Here is an 11,398-nt window from a genome sequence, read left to right on the forward strand (position 1 = left end):
TTATTCCTGCTGTTTCCTCCACCAGAAAGGCCATTCTCCCTTCTCCCCCAGTCCATCTTTGTTCATCTCTTGGGTGTCAGGACACTAGCAGTCCCTCCTCTAAGATTCCTCTCTGCTCCCTCAAAATGGATCAGCTGCTCTCCTGGGTGAAGGGAGGCCCCTGTGTGCCTGGATGGCAACTCCACCCTCTGGACCGTCATGTCAGCTTACTCATTGTCTCTCTCCCCTGCAGTCAATGAGTCGCCAGCAACTCTGTGCCGTACCTGGCTCACATCTGGCTCAGCCCACAAAGCCCCATCCAGCTGGAAGCTCCCGAGGGCCCTGGGCCTTGGCAAAGGCCCCAGCTTTCTTCTCACTTTCCTGGCCTGGGTCCCAGTCTGACCATTCACACTTCCTCCTTGCCTGAGTTCCCACGAAAAGTGGCCTCCACCGCCAGCCCCCTGCCCAGGACCAGGTTACAAAATGCAGAGGCAATGGAGGCTCCAAGCCAAATTTCCAATGGGCCTGCCATTAAATCACCAACAGCATCTGTGTGTACATCTGGGACAGATGCCGGCAGCTGAGGCCACAGGGCGCATGGCTTTGTCACACTGGGTCAGCATGACCTTGGTGGGAGTGTTGGGGGTGGAGCTCAGACCTAAAGTTAGGACACTTGAGTCTGAATTGCCGCCCTTTCTAGCTGCCTCAGTTTTCTTGTCTGTAAAATGGGGATAATAATGCTTATCACACAGGGTGTGCGATCAAGGAGAGTGATTCACACACACAAGGATATCTAGCAGCAAACAGGACTCTGGCTCTGATCATCACTTACCTTTCTTGAGGCTGGTGGCAGCAGGACCTATGATCAGAACACTGTTTGTAGGTTTCTTCTCCTAGAATCACCAACCAGGCCCAAGCAACTTTATTCAGAGAGGAGGATAGTCATCCAGCCCAGACAGCATCTGCCTGGTGAAAATGGCTCCAACTCAACCACCCAAGTGGATGCAGCAGAGTTGTCAAATCAAGCTAAGGGTGAGAATGACTGAACAGGGATAATATAAAGGCCAGAGGGCCATGCTCTGGCCTGGGAGTTGGAAAGTCTGAGGCTTCCTGGCTTCTCAATGTTGGCCCCTCCACCCCTCCTCTCTGCCTGAGCCTTCTGCAGACACCTGCTGAGCAGTCACTGCTGCCAGCCAAGACCCTCTCTCTGCCTCAAGGTTCCCCTGGAGACTTTCTTGTGGCACCTCTCAGCACCTCTTGTAATTTGTAGCATTTACTTACAGACAGGATTACAGGTTTACCCTCTATCTCCCCCTCCAGACTGCAAATGCCTCCAGGGCAGAAACCTCTCAGTTTACAGATAACAGCAACCAGAAGTGATCTACCAGCAGGTAGCTCATGCCTATAATCCTAGCACTTTGGGAGGCCAAGGTGGGAGGATCACTTGAGGCCAGGAATTTGAGAACAGCGTGGGCAATATAGCAAGGTCCTATCTCTACAAAAAATAAAAACTTAGTTGGACATGGTGGGTGTGGTGGTATGTGGCTGGGGTCCTAGCTACTTGGGAGGCTGAGGAGGGAGGATTCCTTGCGCCCAGGAGTTTGAGGCTGCAGTGAGCTGTGATTACACCATTGCACGCCAATCTGAGTGACAGAGTGAGACCCTGGTTTTTTTTTAAAAAGGTGTAAATTCTTGAAAAGAAAAATAATGTTTAAAAAAAATTTTCCTGAGGCAGGAAGATCTCTTGAGCCCAGAAATCCAAGGCTGTAGTAAGCTATGATCACGCCATTGCATTCCAGCCTGGGTGACAGAGACCTTGGTCTTTTTTTAAAAAAATTATAAATTTTTGAAAAGGAAAATTAAAAAAAAAATTTTTTTTTTTGAGACGGAGTTTCACTCTTGTTGCCCAGGCTGGAGTGCCGTGGCACAATCTCGGCTCACTACAACCTCCACCTCCCAGGTTCAAGCGATTCTCCTGCCTCAGCCTCCTGAGTAGCTAGGGTTACAGGTGCCCACCACCATGCCTGGCTAATTTTTTGTATTTTTGGTAGAGACCAGGTTTCACCATGTTGGCCAGGCTGGTCTCAAACTCCTGACCTCAGGTGACCTGCCCGTCTCAGCCTCCCAAAGTGTTAGGATTACAGGACCCTTGGCATGAACAGACTGGGCGCCATGAATGGCAGCAGGAGGCAGACAGGCTCCTGGGTGGGAGAAGGCAGGTCCCTGGTGAGGCCCCACCTTCAAGCCAGGGAGGGCCTGAAGCCTGGGGGCTGGGCTGCCAGTCCCATGGAAAGGAGTGGGAACTTGTGGTGCTTTTTCTAGGCCCACTCATGGCCACTCATGGACCAATTGGTGCACACTTCCTTCCCTCCGAGGAAGGGCACGAACCCTCAGCTCCTCCTTGGCCTCCCTCCCCTGCTCATCGGTGTTCAAAGTCTGGAAGGGGCTGAGGTGGCAGGCGGCTTGTGTGTCAGCACTGCACCAAGTGTACCCACACCCGGCCGGGCTGTGACAGCGCCTGGGCTCAGCCCCAACCTCACTCCAAGATCAAGGAGAGGCCAGGCAACGGGAGCAGGAACTTCCAAGCCTGCGGGGGAAGGGGGTGTCTTCCCAGGCCCCCGAGAGTACAGAAATGCCTGGGTCCACAGCCACGGCTTGGGCAGCTGCCGCTGAGCCTAGAAGGGTGGGGCTCCTGCCTGCTCCCAGTCCCCAGCCCCCAGCCCCAACTGGCTCCATGGAGTATGCAGCGCTGGCCACACCTCACCCACTGTAGCCAGTGTCACAACAGCGGTTTCTCTAGACAGGCCACCACTGCCATCACCAGCACTTTGGGAGGCTGAGATGGAGGATCATTTGAGCCTAGGAATTCAAGACCAGCCTGGAATGCATAGCAACATGGCAAGACCCATCTCTACAAAATATTAAAAAATTAGCCAGTGCACACCTGTGGTCCCAGCTGATACATGCCGGGGCACACCTGTGGTCCCAGCTACTCAGGAGACTGAGGTGGGAAGATGGCTTGAGCCCGGGAGGTGGAGGCTGCAGTGAGCTGAGATTGCATCACTGCACTCCATCCTGGACAACAGAGTAAGATCCTGTCTTGAAAAAAAGTGTTTACTTTTATTATTTTTGTTTTTTTGAGACAGAGTCTCACTCTGTTGCCCAGGTGGAGTGCAGTGGTGCAATCTCAGTTACTGCAACCTCTGCCTCCCAGGTTCAAGCCATTCTCCTGCCTCCTGAGTAGCTGGGATTACAGGCCGCCACCACATGCCCAGCTAATTTTGGTGTTTTTAGTAGAGATGGGGTTTTACCATGTTGGTCAGTCTGGTCTCAAACTCCTGGGTTCAAGTGATCTGCCCACCCCGCCCTCCCAAAGTGCTGGGATTACAGGTGTGAGCCACCGTGCCCAGCCAAAAACATTTTTTAATGAAAAAATATTTTAAAAAAGAATTCTTAGGCAAACCAAAGACAACAGGAAAAACAACAAGGAGGGACTAGAGGAATTTATTTGAAGCCTGTGGCACCTACAGCTGCAGGAAACATTCCAGACAGCCCGACTCCTCAGTAGATTAACATGAAACCTCACACTAAAAGCCTCATTACCTGGGTTCCTACCACCAGATACTCGATGGCTGGCTTTCTACAACAAATCACAAGGTCTGCTAAAAGGCAAGAAAAAAACACAGCATGAAGAGGCAAAACAGGCATCAGAACCAGACTCAGATATAAAACAGAATAAGGAATTATCAGATAAAAATTTTGAAATAACTCTGATTATATTGGCAGAGACTCACTCCTTTGACCAAAATATTAGTCAAGCTCCTCTGAGTTCTCTGCTTGATGAGGCCTTCCTTGGGCTTCCCTTTCTGTCCTTGCAGAATCCAATTGGAGCAGGAATCCTGCTAGGTCCGCTTACTGAAAATCCCTCCTCTTGGCATCTGACTAACCTGGCCAACCTTTGTCAGGAGTCCTATCAAAGCCTGGGTGCAGTGGCTCACACCTGTAATCCTAGCACTTTGGGAGGCCAAGGCAGGTGGATCGCTTGAGCTCAGGAGTTCAAGACCAGCCTGGGCAACATGGTGAAACCTTGTCTCTACAAAAAATACAAAAATTAGCTGGGCGTTGGCCAAGGCACAGTGGCTCACTCCTGTAATCGCAGCCCTTTGGGGGGCTGAGGCAGGCAGAATCACCTGAGGTTAGGAGTTCAAGATCAGCCTGGCCAACATGGTGAAACCCCATCTCTACTAAAAATACAAAAAAATTAGCCAGGCATGGTGGTAGGTGCCTGTAATCGCAGCTGCTTGGGAGGCTGAGGCAGGAGAATCGCTTGAACCTGGGAGGCGGAGGTTACAGTGAGCCAAGACTGTGCCATTACACTCCAGCCTGGGAGACAAGAACGAAACTCCATCTCAAAACAAACTAACAAAAAATAGCCAGGTGTGGTGGTCCAGATTAGAGGAGACTAAAGAGAAGCAATAGCTATAACTAACCCAAGGTGTGATTCAGAGAAAATATGATGAGGGTAAATTCAGGGAAAATATGATGAGGGTCTGTGGAAGACAACAGAACTGTATCGACCTTAATTTCCTGATTTAGTCACTAGCCTGCAGTTATTTTTGGGGGGAAATACAGACTGAGGCATCTAGAGGTAAAGGAGCATCAATGTGGGTGAAGGGTGCATGGGAACTCTGTATAATTTGTATAATTTTTACAGTGTTTCTGCTTGTCAGAAATCATGTCAACAAGAGAGTGAAATATTTAAAGCATTGAAAGAAAAAACCAGCCGGGTACACTGGATCACACCTGTAATCCTAACACCTCGGGAGGCCAAGGCAAAAGGATCACTTGAGCCCAGGAGTTCAAGACCAGCCTGGGCAACAAAGTGAGACTCTCATTTCTACCAAAAAAACACGAAAATTATCTGGGCATGGTAGCACGTGCCTGTAGTCCCAGCTAGTCAGGAGGCTGAGGTAGAAGGATCGCTTGAGCCTGGGAAGTGGAGGCTGCAGTGAGCAATGATCATGTCACTGCACTTTAATCTGGATGACAGAGTGAGATGCTGTCTCAAAAAAAGAAAAAACAAAATAAATACATAAATAAAATTGGAAAATGCAGACAGTACAGTTATATAATGAAAACTGTCTCTTCCCCCAACTATCTTTTCCCCACTGTTGATAATTTCTTGTGATTCTTCCCAGAAAAAAAAAAAAGCTTTATGCACATGTCAGCACGTATATATATTTTTAAATTCTGTATATGCTTTTTTAAAATTTTGCTTGAAATGGGTCCAAACTATACTTCCTATTCTGCATATTGATGTTGCCTGCTAGTAATAAATCTTAGAGAACTTTTTATATTCCTATATTCAGGTCTTTCTCATTCTTTTAAATAGTGCCATTGCATTCCATCCTATGAAAGGATTACACTTTGTTCAATCTGTTGGTTACTACTGACTACTTTTCTCGTTTTCAGTTTTTCACTGTTGCAAATGACACTGCAAAGAACATTCGTATACATTTCTCTCTCCCTAAAACAGTTTTCAGCCTGACACCGTGGCTCATATCTGTAATCCCAGCATTTTGGGAGGCTGAGGAGGGAGGATTTCTTGAGCCCAGGAGTTCAAGACCAGCCTGGGCCACATAGTGAGACCTCATCTCTACAAATAATAAAAAACAATTAGCTGGGCATGGTGATGCATGCCTGTAGTCCCAGCTACTCAGGAGGCTGAGGCAGGAGAATTGCTTGAGCCTGGAAGGTCGGGGCTTCAGTGAGCTGTGATCTTTTTTTTTTTTTTTTTTTTGAGACAGCCTCACTGTCACCCAGGCTGGAATTCAGTGGCATGATTTTGGTTCACTGCAGCCTCTGCCTTGGGGTTCAAGCAATTCTCCTGCCTCAGCCTCCCAAATAGCTGGGATGACAGGCACCTGCTACCATACCTGGCTAATTTTTATATGTTTAGTAGAGACAGGGTTTCACCATGTTGGCCAGGCTGGTCTAGAACTCCTGACCTCAAGTAATTAAAAAAAAAAAATTCTCACTCAGCCAGATGCGGTGGCCCATGCCTGTAATCCCAGCACTTTGGGAGGCCAAGGCGGGTGAATCACTTGAGGTCAGGAGTTCAAGACCAGCCTGGCCAACATGGTGAACCCCGTCTCTACTAAAAATACAAAAATTAGTTGGGTGTGGTGGTGGGCGCCTGTAATCCAAGCTGCTCGGATGGCTGAGGCAGGAGAATCGCTTAAACCCAGGAAGCAGAAGTTACAGTGAGCAGAGATCACGCCACTGCACTCCAGCCTGGGTGAGAGAGAGACTCCATCTCAAAAAAAAAAAAAAAATTCTCACTCATAAGTGGAAACTAAACTATGAGGATGCAAAGCTTAAGAATGACACAATAGACTTTGGGGACTCAAGGGGAAAGGGTGGGAAGGAGGTGACAGATGAAAGACTAAAACTTGGGTTCAGTGTATACTGCTTGGGTGATGGGTGCACCAAAATCTCATGAATCACCACGAAAGAACTTATTGTGCAACCAAATATCACCTGTTCCCCAAAAACCTATGGAAATAAAAAAAAATTTTTTTAATGTTTTAAATTAAAAAAAAAAGGTTTTCTTTTGAAATGTTCTTTTGTAAATTACCTACAGAAAATTTACAAAAAAATGTACACTCGGCCGGGCACAGTGGCTCACACCTGTAATCCCAGCACTTTGGGAGGCCAAGGCGGGTGGATCATGAGGTCAGAAGTTCAAGACCAGCCTGGCCAATATGGTGACACCCCATCTCTACTAAAAATACAAAAATTAGCCTGGCGTGGTGGTGCGCGCCTGTAGTCTCAGCTACTCAGGAGGCTGAGGCAGAAGAATCACTTGAACCACAGAGGCGGAGTTTACCGTGAGCTGAGATTGCACCACTGCACTCCAGCCTGGGCTACACAGTGAGACTCCATCTCAAAAAAAAAGAAAAAATAGGTACACTCTTCACCAGCTTGCCTTAATGTTAACATCTTACATAATTGTTGCACAGTGATTAAAACCAGAAAATGGGCTGAGCATGGCGGCTCATGCCTGTAATCCCAGCACTTTGAGAGGCTGAGGTGGGCAGATCACCTGAGGTTGGGAGTTTGAGACCAGCCTGACCAATATGGAGAAACCCCATCTCTACTAAAAATACAAAAATTAGCGGGATGTGGTGGCACATGCCTGTAATCCCAGCTACTCAGGAGGCTAAGGCAGGTGAATCACTTGAGCCCAGGAAGCAGAGGTTGCAGTGAGCCAAGATCACGCCATTGCACTCCAAACTGGGCAACAAGAGCAAAAGTCCATCTCAAAAAAAAAATGAACATTGATATAATACAATAGTTACCTACATTTTTCCACTAATATCCTGTTCTAGTCCAAGATCCACTCTGGGATTCCATATTGCATTTAGTTGTTTTATTAATCAGAGTTTTCCAGAGAGATGGAACGAATAGGATGGATAGATAGATAGATAGATAGATAGATAGAGTTTATTAGTCCATTTTCATGCTGCTGCTAAAGACATACCCAAAACTGGGCAATTTACAAAAGAAAGAGGTTTATTGGACTTAGAGTTCCACATGGCTGGAGAGGCCTCACGATTCATGGTGGAAGGCAAGGAGGAGCAAGTCACATTTTAGGTGGATGACAGCAGGCAAAGAGAGAGCTTGTGCAGGGAAACTCCACCTTATAAAGCCATCAGATCTAGGGCTGGGCACTGTGGCTCATGCCTGTAATCCCAGCACTTTGGGAGGCCAAGGCAGGCAGATCACGAGGTCAGGAGTTTGAGACCAGCCTGGCCAACATGGTGAAACACCATCTCTACTAAAAATACAAAAATTAGCCAGGAGTAGTGGCAGGCACCTGTAGTCCCAGCTACTCGGGAGGCTAAGGCAGGAAAATTGCTTGAACCTGGGAGGCGGAGGTTGCAGTGAGCCAGGATAATGCCACTGCACTTCAGCCTGGGTGACAGAGCAAGACTCTGTCTCAAAAAAAAAGTTACTGATCCTTGTTTTGTTTTTCAGAGTCAAGGAAACAAGCTATGTACAGCCTTTAATAATTAGGTAAGGTATAGTCTTGTAAACAAAATTTGGAGCATGTTTGTTTCTTTCTGCCTGACTTCTCCAAAATTTGGAAACTATTTGTGAGTACTCTTAACTTATGGCAATATAGTTGTTTGCATCAGTGCAATAAGAATCCATTTCATTTTGCAACAGGACGCAATTGGAGAAATTAGTTGTTTTACTGGCTTTGACTGGAAGGGTATGCTTCCCTTGTAAATCAAGCTTGACTTACAGTGACAATAAAAGCCCCTTGGGAAAACTGGCCTCATACCTTGTCCACACCGTCCCCATACAGGGTTCCTAAGCTGTGGTGAATAGAGATTGTCACTTTCTCGCAGGTCTAAGAACCCCATATTTTTGGAACTATAAGAAGAGAGGAATTCACCCAATTCATAGGTATTTGATGGTACAAACCCATGGCTAGGCGTGGCTTTAAAAACTCCTATCTGAGATTTCTTATGGAACAGAGTTCTATCAAAGCCAATTTTAAAAGCCTATATAAAAACAATTATTCTTGTTGCACTTTATCCAAATAATCAGGCCAAGTATAAAACTAAAGTTTGGCTGGGCATGGTGACTCACGCCTGTAATCCCAGCAGTTTGGGAGGCCAAGGCAGGTGGATCACTTGAGGTCAGGAGTTTGAAACCAGCCTGGCCAACATGGTGAAACTCCATCTCTACTAAAAAAACAAAAATTAGCCAGGTGTTATGGCATGCACCTGTAATCCCAGCTACTCGGGAGGCTGAGGCAGGAGAATTGCAGAGCGAGACTCCATCTCAAAAAAAACAAAAAAAAAACTAACATTTATTTTGCAAACAACTCAGTCCTATCATGATTTGTTTTTAAAAAAATGAGGACCAGAGAGAGACAAATTATATTTCAAAACTTATACACTTGTCATTGAATTCTAATCTCCTTGGTTGTTTTTAGTTCTTGCCTACATTTTAGACTAACCCTGCTTATTCCTGTAAACCAACTAGCAATCTCTGGCTGCAGCTCAGAAAAAAAAAAAGAAATGGGTAATGTAAAAATCTAGATCAGTATTCTAGTTCTGAGCAATTATCCTGCAAATCCTGCCAGGTGATGGGAGTAAATAGAGTTCCTATAACCCAGAGTTTTCTTTGTTTTGGAAAATAGAACCAAAGAAGTTAACCAAAGCCAAACCCCATGCATCCAAATCTTAGCAGGCAGAAATACAGCTACCAGTTATCTGGGCATGTTGGCAGCCTTGGGATTTTTGGCTGTCCTTACCCCCACCCCTTTGCTTTGTTTTAATACATGTCCTCTAATAATCCAAATTGTTTCTTCTTTCCTAAAGGCTATCAAGCTCCAAATAGTGATGCAAATGAAACCACACATGGATGCACCTTTCTTCCAAGGACTCTTAGACTGACCTCAGTAGGAACCCTACCAGCTGTTCCCCACACAATCCCCCTCTCCAGTAGAAAGTAGCTAGAAGGATCATCTCCCCACTTCCCTAACAGCAGTTATGGTCTTCACTCCTGAGGAGGGGGAATGAGAGAGGAGAAAGGAAGAAACTGGTGAGGCAGTCAGTTAGGGTGGATTCTCAGTTAAATTCTTTCAAACAAAAGAACAGCCTGAAAAACGAAGCTGCACAGCCATTGCAGTACATTGAGCTCCATAGAGACAGTGCCGGGGCAAGTGAGAGCCAGATGGGCTCTCACTTGCATTTTTTTGTGCAAACTTGTCTGGAGAAACATAAGAGAAGCACCCAGATGCTTCAGTCAACTTCTCACAGTTTTCTAAGAAGTGCTCAGAGAGGTGGAAGACCATGTCTGCTAAACAGAAAGGAAAATTTGAAGATATGGTAAGGGTGGACAATGCCCATTATGAAAGAGAAATGAAAACCTACATCCCTCCTAAAGGGGAGATAAAAAAAGAAGTTCAAGTATCCCAATGCACCCAAGAGGCTTCCTTTGACCCTTTTCCTGTTCTGCTCTGAGAATCGCCCAAAAATCAAAGGAGAACATCCTGGCCTGTCCATTGGTGATGTTGCAAAGAAACTGGAAGAGATGTGGAATGACATTGCTGCAGATGGCAAGCAGCCTTCTGAAAAGAAGGCTGCAAAGCTGAAGGAAAAGTATGAAAAGGATATTGCTGCATATCAAGCTAAAGGAAAGCCTGATGCAGCAAAAAAGGGAGTTGTCAAGGCTGAAAAAAGCAAGAAAAAGAAGGAAGAGGAGGAAGATGAGGAAGACGAAGAGGATGAGGAGGAGGAGGAAGATGAAGAAGATGAAGATGAAGAACAAGATGATGATGATGAATAAGTTGGTTCTAGCGCAGTTTCTTTTCTTGTCTATAAAGCATTTAACCCCCCTGTGCACAACTCACTCCTTTTAAAGAAAAAAATTGAAATGTAAGGCTTTGTAAGATTTGTTTTTAAACTGTATAGTGTCTTTTTTTGTATGGTTAACCACTACCAAATGTGTCTTTAGATAGCCCTGTCCTGGTGGTATTTTCAATAGCCACTAACCTTGCCTGGTCCAGTATGGGGGTTGTAAATTGGCATGGAAATTTAAAGCAGGTTCTTGTTGGTGCACAGCACAAATTAGTTATATATGGGGATGGTAGTTTTTTCATCTTCAGTTGTCTCTGATGCAGCTTATACAAAATAATTGTTCTGTTAACAGAATACCACTCTGTAATTGCAAAAAAAAAAAGTTGCAGCTGTTTTGTTGACCTTCTGAATGCTTCTAAGTAAATACATTTTTTTAATACAAAAAAAGAAAAGAAAAATCAAGCTGCAGACACAGATAAGAGAACTTGCATGGGGGCTTGCCTAAGACATGCCCACAGATGCACAGATAAGAAAGCCTACACAGGTAACTTGCCTAGACATACCTGCAATGGAAAATTCCATCCCCTGACACAGGCGCAGTAAGGGAAACAAAGCAATATGGAGTAACTCAAGTTAAAGGCCCGCATGCACATTAGGAGCATGGGGTGGAGCTAGTAGAAATTCGCACCTTATGCAAATGAGATGTCCAGCCCTCATCAGTTTCCTATAGAAGCCTTTGCATTCAACTGTAAAAATAGCAACCCTCTTTTGGGCCCCCTCTCCACAGTGGAGAGTTTTCTTCTTTTGCTTATTAAACTTTCATTCCAATCTCACCCTTGGTGTACACACATCTTAATTTTCATGGTCACGAGACAAAGAACTCCAGATGATACCTCGAACAATGAGAGACTGCTACATTATGGTGCATTGGTGAGACTGTAACACTAGCTTGGGGAAAACAATACTGTATAAATATCAGATGTTGATTCAGTGCTTAGGCAGCCTTTTCAAGACCCTTGTCCCAGCCATATTGTCATCTA

At 45.7% G+C, this 11,398-nt stretch overlaps 1 pseudogene; it reads left to right on the forward strand.

Annotated features, from left to right (window-relative positions):
* The window catches only part of LOC100990382 (high mobility group protein B1-like), a 45,855-nt pseudogene extending 34,664 nt beyond the window's left edge, over positions 1-11,191 (forward strand).
* Positions 11,192-11,398: the final 207 nt, after the last annotated feature.

The sequence above is a fragment of the Pan paniscus genome, chromosome 11, assembly GCF_029289425.2.
Source record: "Pan paniscus chromosome 11, NHGRI_mPanPan1-v2.0_pri, whole genome shotgun sequence".
Taxonomy (NCBI): domain Eukaryota; kingdom Metazoa; phylum Chordata; class Mammalia; order Primates; family Hominidae; genus Pan; species Pan paniscus.